Source organism: Prinia subflava, chromosome 3 (assembly GCF_021018805.1).
Source record: "Prinia subflava isolate CZ2003 ecotype Zambia chromosome 3, Cam_Psub_1.2, whole genome shotgun sequence".
Classification (NCBI taxonomy): domain Eukaryota; kingdom Metazoa; phylum Chordata; class Aves; order Passeriformes; family Cisticolidae; genus Prinia; species Prinia subflava.
The window spans coordinates 42,791,909-42,804,953 of NC_086249.1; the positions used below are offsets into that span (position 1 = coordinate 42,791,909).

At 42.3% G+C, this 13,045-nt stretch overlaps 1 protein-coding gene across 1 annotated transcript in view; it reads right to left on the minus strand.

Moving 5' to 3' along the window:
• LHFPL6 (LHFPL tetraspan subfamily member 6) overlaps positions 1-13,045 on the minus strand; it is a 137,376-nt gene that overhangs the window by 85,950 nt on the left and 38,381 nt on the right. The gene's annotated exons all lie outside the window — the stretch shown is intronic.

Genomic DNA, 13,045 nt, shown 5'->3' on the forward strand with positions numbered 1-13,045 from the left:
CAGGTGCCACATCCTGCTTATCTGCTCCCTGACCACAGCCCATATGATGAAAACAATGCTCCTGCACTCAAGAGTAGCTAGATATCTTAGCAGCGTCTCAGGTTTTGATTTATTTCCTGGAAACTGATTTCTCAAATGCTCAGCTCTTTCGGTAAACCAGGCAGTTGCTGCTCCAAAGGCTTTTGCTTTGTGAGCTGTTCTCATTAGCTTCATGTGTTTCATGTTTTTACCCACCATTTTCTTCATATTTTCACATAAAATTCCATTTGCTGTGCAGTGACCCAGTTTCACAGCACATCTGACATCCCTTTGATTTTTTTTTGCTGTCTGCTCTTCACTTGCAGGTAAGAGCAAACGTAAGAAGTCAGCTGGCTTCTTTGTGCGGGTCATTTAGACAGATTAGAAACACTGAAGGAAGCACTAACTCCGCTTCTGGCTTCAATCAATACTTCCTCCGAGTTTGACACAAGTCCTCTCTATTTTTTAGCAATCCTTTGCTATGTGATACACTGACTGCCTGATCTCTTTAGGCTGAATAGCAACCTGGCAAGTGGCACTTCAGTAGGTTGCTGCAGAATCCAAATAACATGTTCTGCCAAGTCCTATCATTACCCAGCCTTCTTTTTTATGTACATGTATACGTGCTTGTTATGGCAGAGGCACTAGAAGGGAGAATAAAGCTAACAGAAGGGAGAGGACATGTCAGCCTTAACCGTGCTTTCCCTGATGGTAACAATTGAACAGCTTCCAGCAAAAATATTTAGTTATGTTCATTGTGTGCAAGCTTCAGTATCTTACTGTCTGAATGCGTTTGCTAAGTCACCCCAGTAAGTGGATGCATGTGCATATTTATTCATTTCAGCTGAAATGTTCAGGTGTCTCACGCATTACTGATGACTCTGGGGATGCAAAAGTCACTTCCTTCATTTCCCTTCCACTGCCTGGGGAGAGGTAAGAGCACTGGAGGCAGCAGGGATGGAATATGACCCAGTGATTCCCCTCTGATCAGCCTAGCAGCAGAGGGAGACCATCCATTTGCTGAGCCACCTGAGGGCAAAGCTGCAGCTGGTTCAAAGTGGCTGACACTGGACACAGAAGGTGCCTTGGTCAGGACGGGTCAGTAACCTCCCCTGTCTGCCTCCCTTGGTGTGTAAGGCCCAGCCTGGAGGTCTCTGCACTCGCCCCTGACGTGGCTGCAGTTCGGTCACCCGTGGGGCTGCCCCAGTCAGAGGGGCTGTGCACCACGGCTGCCCCAGCCCCCTCCACCTCCAGCTGTGCACACTGGAACCTGCAGCATGCACAGAGATAACCCAGGAGACAGCTCTCCTGGAGGTCTCTCCTCTTCCTTCTCCCTAGGAGCAAACCCATGTTCATAAGGGTGCTTTACATTCTCCCCCAGCTCTGCATGTTTCCAAGCCCCACACAAGTTGTCTGTCTCTTCAGGTCCCTTTTGATTTGCTGGGTTTCTGGAGCAACCCCTCCTGTGCTTTGCAGATCAGTATTCTCCAGGATGTGGATGGGGATCCTACAACACACTGGGATAACACCACACTGGAGCAAAAGACAGCTCTGCCTTTCCAAGCATTTCCTCCAGAGCATTCCTCTCTCTGCTTTCAAGATCTCTCATCTCCTAAAAACCCTCAGGCTTTTTTCTTTCATGACTCTATACTCTTTTAATGTAAGCATGAATCAAATTCTGTTCTTTGTCACTCCCATCTCTAGACCCAGAGTCGCAGAGGAGATTTATGAAGTTACGCTGGATTTACACCAGGATAATGAGAGAAAAAATTGGCCCTTTGTCTTTATATTTTAACTGCTTCCCATCATATTTTTTATTTGTGGCAGTGTTATTGTTAGATTTACTTTGATGTTTCTGTTTGAAATTCATTAATCTACAGCATGCTTTAGGAAAGCTCTTTATATTTGCTCTCTACTTGGAATATGAAATTACTTCGCTTTAGAAAGTATGTTATAATATTCTAAATTTATGACATTACTATTATCTGAGGAATCTCCAGCTATTCATGCATATTCCCCCTTTGTTTCAGGCCCTTCAAAGTTAGTACAGCTAATTCTACATTTTCTTCTCTTGGCATTGGTTGTACATTATACTGAATGCTATTAAATTACAGATCCTCACTCCTTTTCCTGGAAACTTGCTGGCTGGCAGGGCAAGATTAGATCTGGATATTGTATGTGAGGGTTTTTTTAACAGCTTAGCTTTAAGATGCAGATACTCTATGAAGCTTCAGTGTGATGCTGTCCTTAAAAGCATTTAAAAAATTACATTAAGTAAAATGATGTCACTTCTAATCAGAAATTTTATCCCTTTCTTTCCTGATTAGTGTAGCCTTTAGCAGATTTACTATATATCTCTGCTAGCTCCAATGGCTTCACCTTATGGCATCTTGAGTCAGCATTTCTGGCAGAAAGCACAGACGTCGAGTGAAATTCATAATGTAAATTAGCATTCCACACTGGAACCAAGGAGGTCATTAGCAAATGTTTCCAAATGACCTGTGGCAAGCCCACTTCCTCACCAGGCCTGCTTTAGGAAAAATCTTAATTATTCCCAGAGGGAAGGGGGAAAAGCTTCCTGATGTTCAGCTGGACAACTTGGCAGGGGCATGGGCAGCAGCTGTGCTGGGCTGTGCTGGGGGTGTCCATGCCAGCATGTCCCACAGAGGGGTATCCATGCCTGCCTCCACGCCCTGTGACAGCAGATAACACAGTCCTGGTGGCAGGGAGCCACTCTCCAAGGAGGACACCTCTCACCCTTGCATCCTTCAGAGGAGAACATCCTGACAGCTCCCACTTATTCCCCATCAGGAAAAACCCAACCAACCTCATGTGTCTGTTGATCTTTTCAAAATTAGGTGATTCAATATGTTTAATATAATGTGTACTGTAGTAACTCAGCTAACATGTGTGACCTAGTGCATTTGTCAATTATTGGATTTTTGAGAATTTTCTCACTAATTTTACACATGCATGACTGCATTTACCCATGTCAAGGCTTTTATTTGTAACCTCACTGATAAAACCAATAAAAATCCATCTACAAATTTGCAGCCCACAAATTCATTCTCTCAGGGGTCACTATGTAAAGTCCATGCAGTTGCTTTCATAGCTTTTTTTTTCCTTTCAAAACAAACAGAATTTTATATATATATATAATTATAAACAAATATAATTTTTTAAAAAAATACCTTCTGAAATATTTAATGTCAGCAGTGAGCTCATTAGCTATTATTTGCTTTGCTGGGAAATGCCAGGTGCAGAGCAGATTGCTATCCCTCCCTGGCCAAGTCAGGATGGGAAGATCATCCAGGCCACGACTCCACAACATGGGCCAAAGGAGAATGCTGGCAGACTAATATGAGTCTAGATGAAACATACTGAGATATTTGTGCAGAAAACATAGCTTTATCCTGTAAAAAAGTCTGTAGCTCAGGGATTTCCCAAGTCAGAGAGTGTCCACATAAAGCTTTACAGTCACTTTCTGCAGCATCTCCTTTTTCCCACCCCTTGCCCAGGTGCTGTGGCCTCGGGGCACTCCCAGGCTGGTGACAGCTGCCAAACTAAGCAGGTGCCAGGTAAAGTCAGAGCCTGTGTGCCAGAGCAGGTTAGACAGAAGATAAATGGTGTTTCTCCCAGAACAGACTAAGGCAGATCAAGCCTCCCTGTGCCACGTCTGTGTCCCACTGAGCTGCTGACAACTTGGCCCTTCAGTGGAACCTCCAGTGCTGAAGGAGATTCTCCTGAGACAACATAAAATAAAAAATACGCTCTGCTGCTGGCCGTTTCTCCATGGTGCCTACACTGAAAGGCTGGGCTAGAAGCAGTGAGTTCCCAAAGGCAGTGATGGTGACAGCAAGGATGGATGGATGGACAGACAGATGGGCAGGCTGCTTGCTCATGCACCCCTCCACTGCCATCAGCGTAGGAGCTGCTCTCACCAGAGCTCCCCATTTACTGGTGATGTAGATTTAACTTTGGAGGCTTCACCCACAGCTGTTGTTTGAAGCCAGTGCTGGCCATGGGGGTGGAAGCCATGCAGGGGACAGGCAGTAATTAATAATGAATTTTGAAGCAGAGGGATTTCTCCTCCTCTTTCTCTCACCCTTTCCTCAAGCCTAAGCCCTCTGGAACAATGTTCTCAGAGCAAAGATTCCTTTCCCTGAGTTTATTAAAGAAAATGCAGAGGTGGCAGGACAGGACTGGTGGTGTTGCTGAGCTGCCAGGTGACATGGGATAGCTTCAGGACTCCAGCACATGCTGTCCCTCTGTGCCTCTTCATGAGCAGGACCCCATGCCATGCACAGCACAGACCCAGAGCCTCTCTCCCATCCAAGAGATATCACAAGGACTTGGCACCCAGCTACCCACAGGGCACAGGAGAGGCTGCACACCCTCCTGCATTACCTTCTACCTTGCAGTCAGGACACACGACCCAAAAGATTCTCAGAATCCTAACTAAATGCATAAATTGTACAGAACAACGCAAAATGCGTCTGAGGCTTTGAAGAACTATGACAATTTCAGTCAGATGGCAAGATAGGAATTAGCACTTCTTGCAGCACCCAGCCAGAACAGATGCAATACATAATGAGGGTCAGCAGCACACGGCACAATTCCCCTTGCTCTCCCAGCAAACACAGAAACGCTAAGTCATTGTGTCACTACAGATTTTGTTGCTGGAAAAACAATGAGTGTCAATTGTCAAGGTAAATTAGTAATGCTGCATAAGCAGGAGCTGGCGGTAGAAAGGGAGCTGTGAAAGAGGCAGCTCTAGAGACACAACACCTCTTAAAGCAGTTTCTCTAAACTCTTCCTTCTCCTGTATGCATATTGTTGTTTGTGAGAGGGGCACAAAGTCAGTAACTCCCTCTGAAATGGTTGTTTGTTTTAAATTCCTGATGGGAAATATATTAAGTTAATTAAAATTGTTACAAGGGTAGTGATTCACGAGGCATCTGACTGCAGAAGAAAAATGCACCTACCTGGGTACCTGTCTTTTTGGTCCATTTCTTGGTGAATTGCTGTATTTTAACTCATGAAACAGTAAAACATCAGAACAAAGCAATGGAAAGTTACTGTGTGCTTAGCTGCACATGAATTATATTCAGAAAGAAAAAAAGTATAGGCTTAATTTGTCAGCAGGTATAAAAATAGATCTTGAGGCATTATCTGAACTTAGGAAAAAATTTTAATTGGCTGCCTGGGGCCCTCCAGTATTTTCATTTTTCTAAATGAATTATGGTATATTCATTATACAATAGGTGACTACAAGTGTGGAAGTGTTTCTGTGCATTCATTCGGTGGTTCATTCACAATTTGAAAAACAAAACCAACCAGGTGTAATGAGAAATCCCTGTTTAGGTGGTTCAGTTCCTTCATCTTTGTTCTGCTTTTCTGCTGGCTGCAGAAACCCAAATTTGCATGAGTGAAAAATCTTCCTTGGAAAAGTTAACTCACACTTTGGGGTTCCACTGCCTTGCCAAATAATTCAAGCTGCATAAATGGATTTGCAAGGTAGATGCTAAAATGCTGATTAAAATGTGAATCCACTTCCCAGAAAATCATGTAATTTATAAACAAGAAAACTTCAGACCATGAGGTAGCCAAAGTGACTTGGCTTTTAAAGATTACCTACAAAAGGCTCTGGCTACCATTCTGCTGGAGACTGGATGCACGACTCTTAAAGCCCCAGAACAAAAGATCAAAGACTGCCCCAGTCAAGCAAAATATTCCAGTGCTTCTGCTCTGCAAAACGCATTTTCCCAAATGCCATATCACAATTTAGATCTACTGACAGGTGCAAACACAGGCTGGGAAAGTGTGAGAAAACATGTCCCATGACTTGTAAGAATGAATTCGTTACCTGAGCACATTCAGAGCCTTTGAAATCTGGGGTACAGGGGCCATACTGCTTATGGGAGTAAAGACATAACCTTAGCACAAGTCAGTGCTAGTTAATCGCAGCACTTTTAAGGCAGAAGCCTTTGAGGTGGAGCTTTCAGCTGTCCAGCCACCACACAACCCTAAAGGCGTAGCTCTGCCGACCTGCTTCCCAGCTGTGCCCCTAAAATCTGCATCTCCATCTTCCCACCAAGCCCCACACCACTATGTAGGTGGTCATATCCCTGGACACAGGGAAAAGGGTAAGGAAATGCATGGCCACTGGTGGGGACAACCTCACCCTTGAGAGGGGCAACATCTGCAAAGGCTGTCACAGGGGCTTCGCACTTTCCTGGATCACCCCACCAGCATAAAGACCTCAGGGACCAGATTCCCATCACGCCATCTGTGGTGAACTTTAGCTGTGTAAAATGAGTGCAGGAAGGCTTAAAATGTGAGTGAGGTTTTAAATAGCCCACAAGGCATGAGAGAGACTGCAACATCTGGCTGCTCATCTTCCATCTCAATCAAGTGCCAGATATAATTATGGGGACAGGCAATAAGCAGACAGGAATGATAAGGGAGGAAAGCAAAAGTCTTCCAACCTGAATGTGAAATCACAGCACCTTCATCCTCCAGAGGTTCAGGCAGTCCAGTAAAAGAGTCACATCTAAGAGGCTTTGAATCTGTGTCATGTCACAGGTGCTATCAGCCTAGCACAGAGCATCAGCACTCAAATGATTATCTTCCCAGCAACCAGCATCAAATCACAGTAGTAGAGAACTGAAGAATTTCTACAAAAGAACATTAACTGGAGAGCTAAATTATAAACCCTGCAATGTTGACACAGTCTTCTTGCAACTCCCAACAAGCATATTTTGCATTCCAGCTGACTCAGGCATGTCCTGGGTAGTGGATAAGAGCACTCAGCATGCCACAGAGAAGCCTGGCTTTGAAACAGCAAGCTCCAGAATACTCACTGGAGAGCTAACACACGTCTCCAGAAGAACGAGCACAGTGAGGCCTTTCTGCACTGCCCTGCTTTCTGCCTCTTCCACTAGTGCTCACAGCAGGGGTGAAGAGAAAAAAGAAGAGGAAAAAGAAATTAGTGCAATAAATGACAGCCAGCCCTGCAGCATCAAGATTCTATACAACCATCACATTTAACCACAAAGTCGTGAGATGCGGTTCAAAGAAAATCCCTTCGGCCCACTGTATCTGCTGGCTTTTGGTATGGTTTGTACTATAAAGACAAAAGAGAGCAAGAATACTTCAAAGCAGCATGGCTTATTGTCAGGTGTACAGGAATGGGTTAAATCATAGTGCAAGATAGTGCAGTGTTTGCACATTTTATAATGATTTTTCACAGGTTTTTTTCTGCTATCATTTGCAGTGCCTTCTCTAGGGAAATCATTTCCTCACCTCTGTGATGGTGGCATGAATGAAGGCTGACCCCGTCTAGGAAGCCACACTTATTTACGTAAGGTGATTGCATCCATAAAATAAAAGCCCTTTTTTTGCCAGAATTCCTGCATGTCTCACTTTTATTCCCGCTTACGACTTCTGTATTTTTCTCTGTCACTATTATAGTAAATTGCATTGTATTTTACCTTTTATTTAATTGGAAACTTTTATATACATCTAATTCTCTAATTTTCAGGCTTTAGCTTTTGTATTCTCTGGTTGACGAAATTTTATTTTCATTATAGGTAACATTTGGCCATCACAGGCCAAAAATCTTTCGCTTCTATGCAAACCCAAAATAATCCACCAATAAACAAAGCACAGCACCTAGACTGGGCAAGTCTGAAAATGCTTTGATGTGAAATAGTTTTCTTGGATGTAGACTGATTCTCAAGTGAGTCTACACCAGTAAGCTTAAGCAAGATATGTACTTTTATATGTGCAATACATCCCACCAGTAGAGAGACTCTGTGGAGAGCTACCACAGAGCAGTGAGAGCACGGTAAATTTGTGCATGAGCCTTATCTTACCTGGGCAGACAAAAGCTTTTATTATAACCCCCATTCCACCAGTAAGCCTTGCCTATAAATATTAGTCATGCAGCACGGAAGAATCAATTTTTATGATGATGACAAACTAAAGCACAAAATTGAGCACTTATATGCAGGTTGCCTTTGGGCCTTTTGATGATTCACAAATTAGTCCTGACCCTCCTGGATCTAACTCTAAATATTTCACTTCAAATGTTTCTACTCTTTCAAGTACTCCTTAGCATAGCTGGAATTTAATCTGCCTACCACTAGGAAATGATTTGACACAGCCTCTGAGTACAGAAAAATAGATGTTTTCAAGAACAGACTCTTTCAGTTCCTGTGTTCAGGGGAGAAAGATTGGTTTTATTTAGCTTCATGTTGTAGGACCAGATTTCTTCACTTCTATTCAGACTGAGCAGTCCTTTCTTTTTCTAAGTAGTTCTGTTAAAATCAAGGTTGTTTGTCTTTACTCTGTCTTAAGAAGAAGCAGACTACATAATCTGAATTATTTTGGTTTGATGTACAGCTGTCAAACCAAAATAATTCCAGCTTTCCTCCTAATGACACCATCTGATTTCCCCATTGTACTAAGCCACTTCACTTAGGCCTGTTTATGTTGTACTGGAGCTCAAGGCATATCATCTAAAGTTTTATGCTCTTTGTATAGATGTGATCTGTCACCCTGGCTTAATTTTAGGATGTTCTGAGTAGATCTTTGGCAGGTACAAGGCCTCTTTGGAAACAGTAACAGCTTGTCTGAGTTTCACATTTTGGCAAGAAACAGACACATACAGGACATTTGTGGACATTTTAGTGGGATGAGATCTCACTTCTTTCTCTTTCCTCCACAATGCTAGGCAAGTGCAAAGATATTTTTAATGTACCTTTGTGAGGAAAAGATTACATGAGAATATTTTGTTTGGATTTTTTTTTGCTAAAATCTTTGTTTTCAGTGACACAGGCGTTTAGGAAAAAAACTGAAGGCTTCTTCCTGCTCATTCTGGTTAGGTATGATAATTTCCAACCTTTGGTTCATGAGTTTATTCCCTAATCAGGGCTACAGCACATGTCAAAGCTGTTCACTTTGGATGAAAGGCTTTTCCAGACTGAAAACTCAATTTACTCCTGCTAGTGACATTAAGATAAGCAGTCCCTCAAGGGGTCCCAGTCCTTATCTGATACACTGTGTTATTTGCAGGCTCTGGCAGACATTAAGTGGAGTTTCATGTACACACACTTGGGACATGTGTACCCTACTGAACAGGACCGTTCATTTGCACATCAAATGCAGCTTTCCAGTAGCTCAGTTGAGCCCTGTTCACTTGCTGACTATCACCCCTGTTAACAAGAGGCTATGATAATGGCACGCCTATACATCCTAAAGACAAAGGATTACTGCTCTGCAGGAGGTGCCTATCAATCCCTTGCCTATCGTCTTGTATAATGAATTTCATGTAACAAAGTAATACCTTTTTATACCCTTTTCTTGAAAAATGAGTTATCCACTAGGAAAGCTTCATCAGATATCCTTCACAGCCCCCATCACAATGCTATCATCAATTATTGATGCTAGCAGCACCGAGGAGAGGTGCTGTGCAAACCCAGAACATGTCCATGCACAAGGTGCACATGCTGGTGTTTTACTGGTGTATGCCTCCTGCCATTCCCTTTCCCTCCTGCTATTTAACCTATCCAGTCTCTCCTTCACCTTCATGCTACAAACAGGCATGCTGCCAAGCCTGAACAAGGCTTTGTGCAGACTTTTTCTGGAATCAAATGTAGGTGAGTCCACATGAGGACAAGATTCCTAATCATGTGAAGGAATTAAGAATATTCATACAAGTATATTAAATTTAACATTGAAATTGAAGTCATTCAACCAAATTAAACATGTAAGTAGGAGCTGCCCTTGCGCCTGGAAATGGCCTTCTTTCCACTTAAAGGAGAATTAGCTATGAAAGCTATCTACCACCAACACACCAAGAGAAACAAGAGTCCAGGGAACACTACACTTGAAAAGGTTTTAAAAGACTAAACAGGGAAATTGTTTAGTCAGAAACAGATTTTTTTTTTCTGAGTCTTAAAGTCAGTCCACTAGAGAGCTGGACTAACGAAACCTACAGCATGTTGCTTCAATTAACCCCCTAAATATACAACCAGAAACATCAGAGAATGTAATAGAAAAGAACAGTATTTTCCTGGGAATTTTTGAATAATCTCCCTGCACTGAGATTGATGTCAGTCTCATGGCATGATGCAAAAATGGTTCAAATTACCTTCAAAGAGGGTATTTCCATTTCTTAAAACAACTTCCCAATTTTAGATTATTTTTTGTAGAATCATATTAGTCAGCCTAAGAGAGCGTTGACTTCATACCTATTGAAGATTATAAACATTGCCATAAGGAGCCAAGGTCGAACACGGAGTGAAAACTGAGCTTGGCTTTACATAAATATAGTGAGTATTCCTGACAGTGGTGGGGGTCAATGTCCTTTTAGATGGAAGAACTGATTGCTCTAGGGCTAAATAATTTGCACTGACTTGGCCATGCGAAGTCTTAGGCTCCCTCTCTAGGTGATTTGTCACCTGGAGCTCAGGATGTGCACTATAGATCATGAATGTTCTCAGTGGAAGAATTTCTGAGTAACAGAAGAAACACAATAGGTTTCCTAGGTAATTAGGAGAAGACACATGTAAAGGACTGAACCACAGTATAAGCAAGAGAGAAAACTAAACACTTGTTCAACGTAGGCAAGGACTTCAGTAGATCAATGTCAGATTATTATATATGCTAGGTCAAGCTTTATGACAACTGTAATGGGGATCAGTAACAATCACACCTCAGAGAATTTCAGTGCTTCTTTTCTGGTTTTACTTCAAGTCAGATGCCACAATTTGTTGTTTAGAGTAACAGAATGCAGTATTTCCTTGCTAGAGGAGAAGATTGTACATCCATCCATAGCACTATCCTGAAGCTGGGAAAGTACACACAGGATCTAGTTTTTCCACAAAATATCCCAGTACAGTTAACAAACTGTCTCTTCAGGTTTTTTTCCCAAAATCAGATTTTATCACAGTCTTTTCCATAACCTCAAAGCTCATGAGAAGGGATGTCAGTGTCATGACCCCCAGCTACTGGGAAAGGATGCTGAGGTACAAAGCTGTCAAAAGATTTAATCACAAGCATCAGGAGCTGATTAGAAAAGAGAGAAATCCTGATTTCCAGGTAATCCTTTCTCCAACTCTTGGGCTTGTATCCCATGCAACTGGCAAAGTCAAGGCAAGGAAGTCTACAGTAGGTTTCTAAAGATCCCACTTGAGCTTGTGTTCTTCTCTTTCTCTGTGCTCACATCTAATTCAGCGAGATACAAAAGATGCCCCAAGTGCTACTAAATGGGTTAGCCTATGTGATGGAAGTCAGTTGGTTTTCCACTGAGCAAGAACTAAAGGCTATACTCAGACTGCCTACAACAAACTTCAAATTTCTCTCACTTCAGTGAATTCACCTAGAATCAGGCAGTTAATTAGAAACTGAATCAACTACCTAAACATATGCATTTGATGCCACCTAGAATTCCCTAGGGTATCTCAGATCACAGGCCTGGCATGTGTGACATAATCTCTGTGGGAAAGCCATACAATTCTGGAGTGGCAGCTGTAGGCCAGGTAAGGTTCCTTAGGGCATCTCAAATGATGCCAAACACCTGTGTTAAGGCAACAGAATGCAGATTTTTACCCCCCAGTTCTCTGTTGCTTGATCCCTTCTGCACTTCTCAGCTTCTCCAGAAATTGCATGGAAAATCCTGCCACTGAGATTCTGAAGAACTTTGAAGAAGTATAAATAATCATGCAAGACAGGAGGGAAATCAAACCTCTTTTCTCTCCACCTCAGAGAGATACGAGAAATATACTGTGAAGAGTTAAATAGTTGAGTGGGATTAAATTTACCATGTCTGCAAAATTTTCTATCAAAAGGTTACCTTTGATATAATGTTTCAGCCTGCAGACTTCTGCTTCCCAGCCATTAAATTCTGTTGTAATAAACTTTTACAATATGCATCATTATAGGAAACTTAAATAGGCTTAGCTCTTGAGCGAGAATCACAAAGACAGAAGAAGAGAGGGAAGAAATGTGAGGTGTCTGGCTTTTTGAATATTTAAGAAAAGGTTCTTCTTTATTAAATAATGCATATGAGGAGAGGGATTTGGAATTCTCAATTTTCAAGGTCAGGGTGGAAGGAGTTCTGTCTGGAGAGGCACAAATTCCTGATCTCAGCCCTTGCCTCTGCCTCTGTCTTTGCTACACGGCCTTGTGCAGATCAGAGGACTACTCAACCACTGAGGCCCTTAGTTCCAATTGCGACTGAGCCCCTGGGGCAAATGGGTTGTTAATACTCACCCCTCCCAAGGAAGAGTCATGGCAATTGCTTTTTTTATTCTTCAGAGTATTGTTCTGATATCTGTGAGGACAGGCTGAGAAAATATAAATGGCTCAGCTTTATGGCAAAATGGCTGCTGGTGGTTTAAAAGTAAAATTCAAAACCACTTTTCTGCTTATAATGAGCATTGCAATGCAGAATGGGCAGTGGCAGAAACTCCAAATGAGAGACAGGGAGGATCAGCCTCCTTGTTATTACGATGGTTTATGGAGACATTTGGCCTCAGATATATTCTCTTTCCTATTCTGCTGGTAATTCACATGTTTAAAGTGTAATATAATTGTCCACAGAGACAATGTTACACTCCTTTTCAAAGCTCTAAGCATGTTGGTTACTTAACAGACCTTCTGTCGCACATGGGTGAAATGAAAATTCCCTTCCTGCAGGAAGTTACATTACCTCTTACATTTGTTTTAGAAGAAGGGATTTGTATCCTATTTTGTTCTTCGTGTATTCTTGGAACATCAGCTATCAGCCTTAGGATGGCTAGGGAACATACATCAGCCAGTGTTGCATTTCATGGCCTGGTATAAACACAGAGAGAGATAGCTGATCCTCACCCTGTATAACATGGACTTAGACAGGCGTTGACCAAATCCACACTCTTAAAATAACAAATCCTTCATCCTGTCTATACAAGGAATGGAGCAGACGCACTGCATCGCCTTCAAAGTCTTCTGAGAGGCAGAAGAAGGGATACATTAAGAC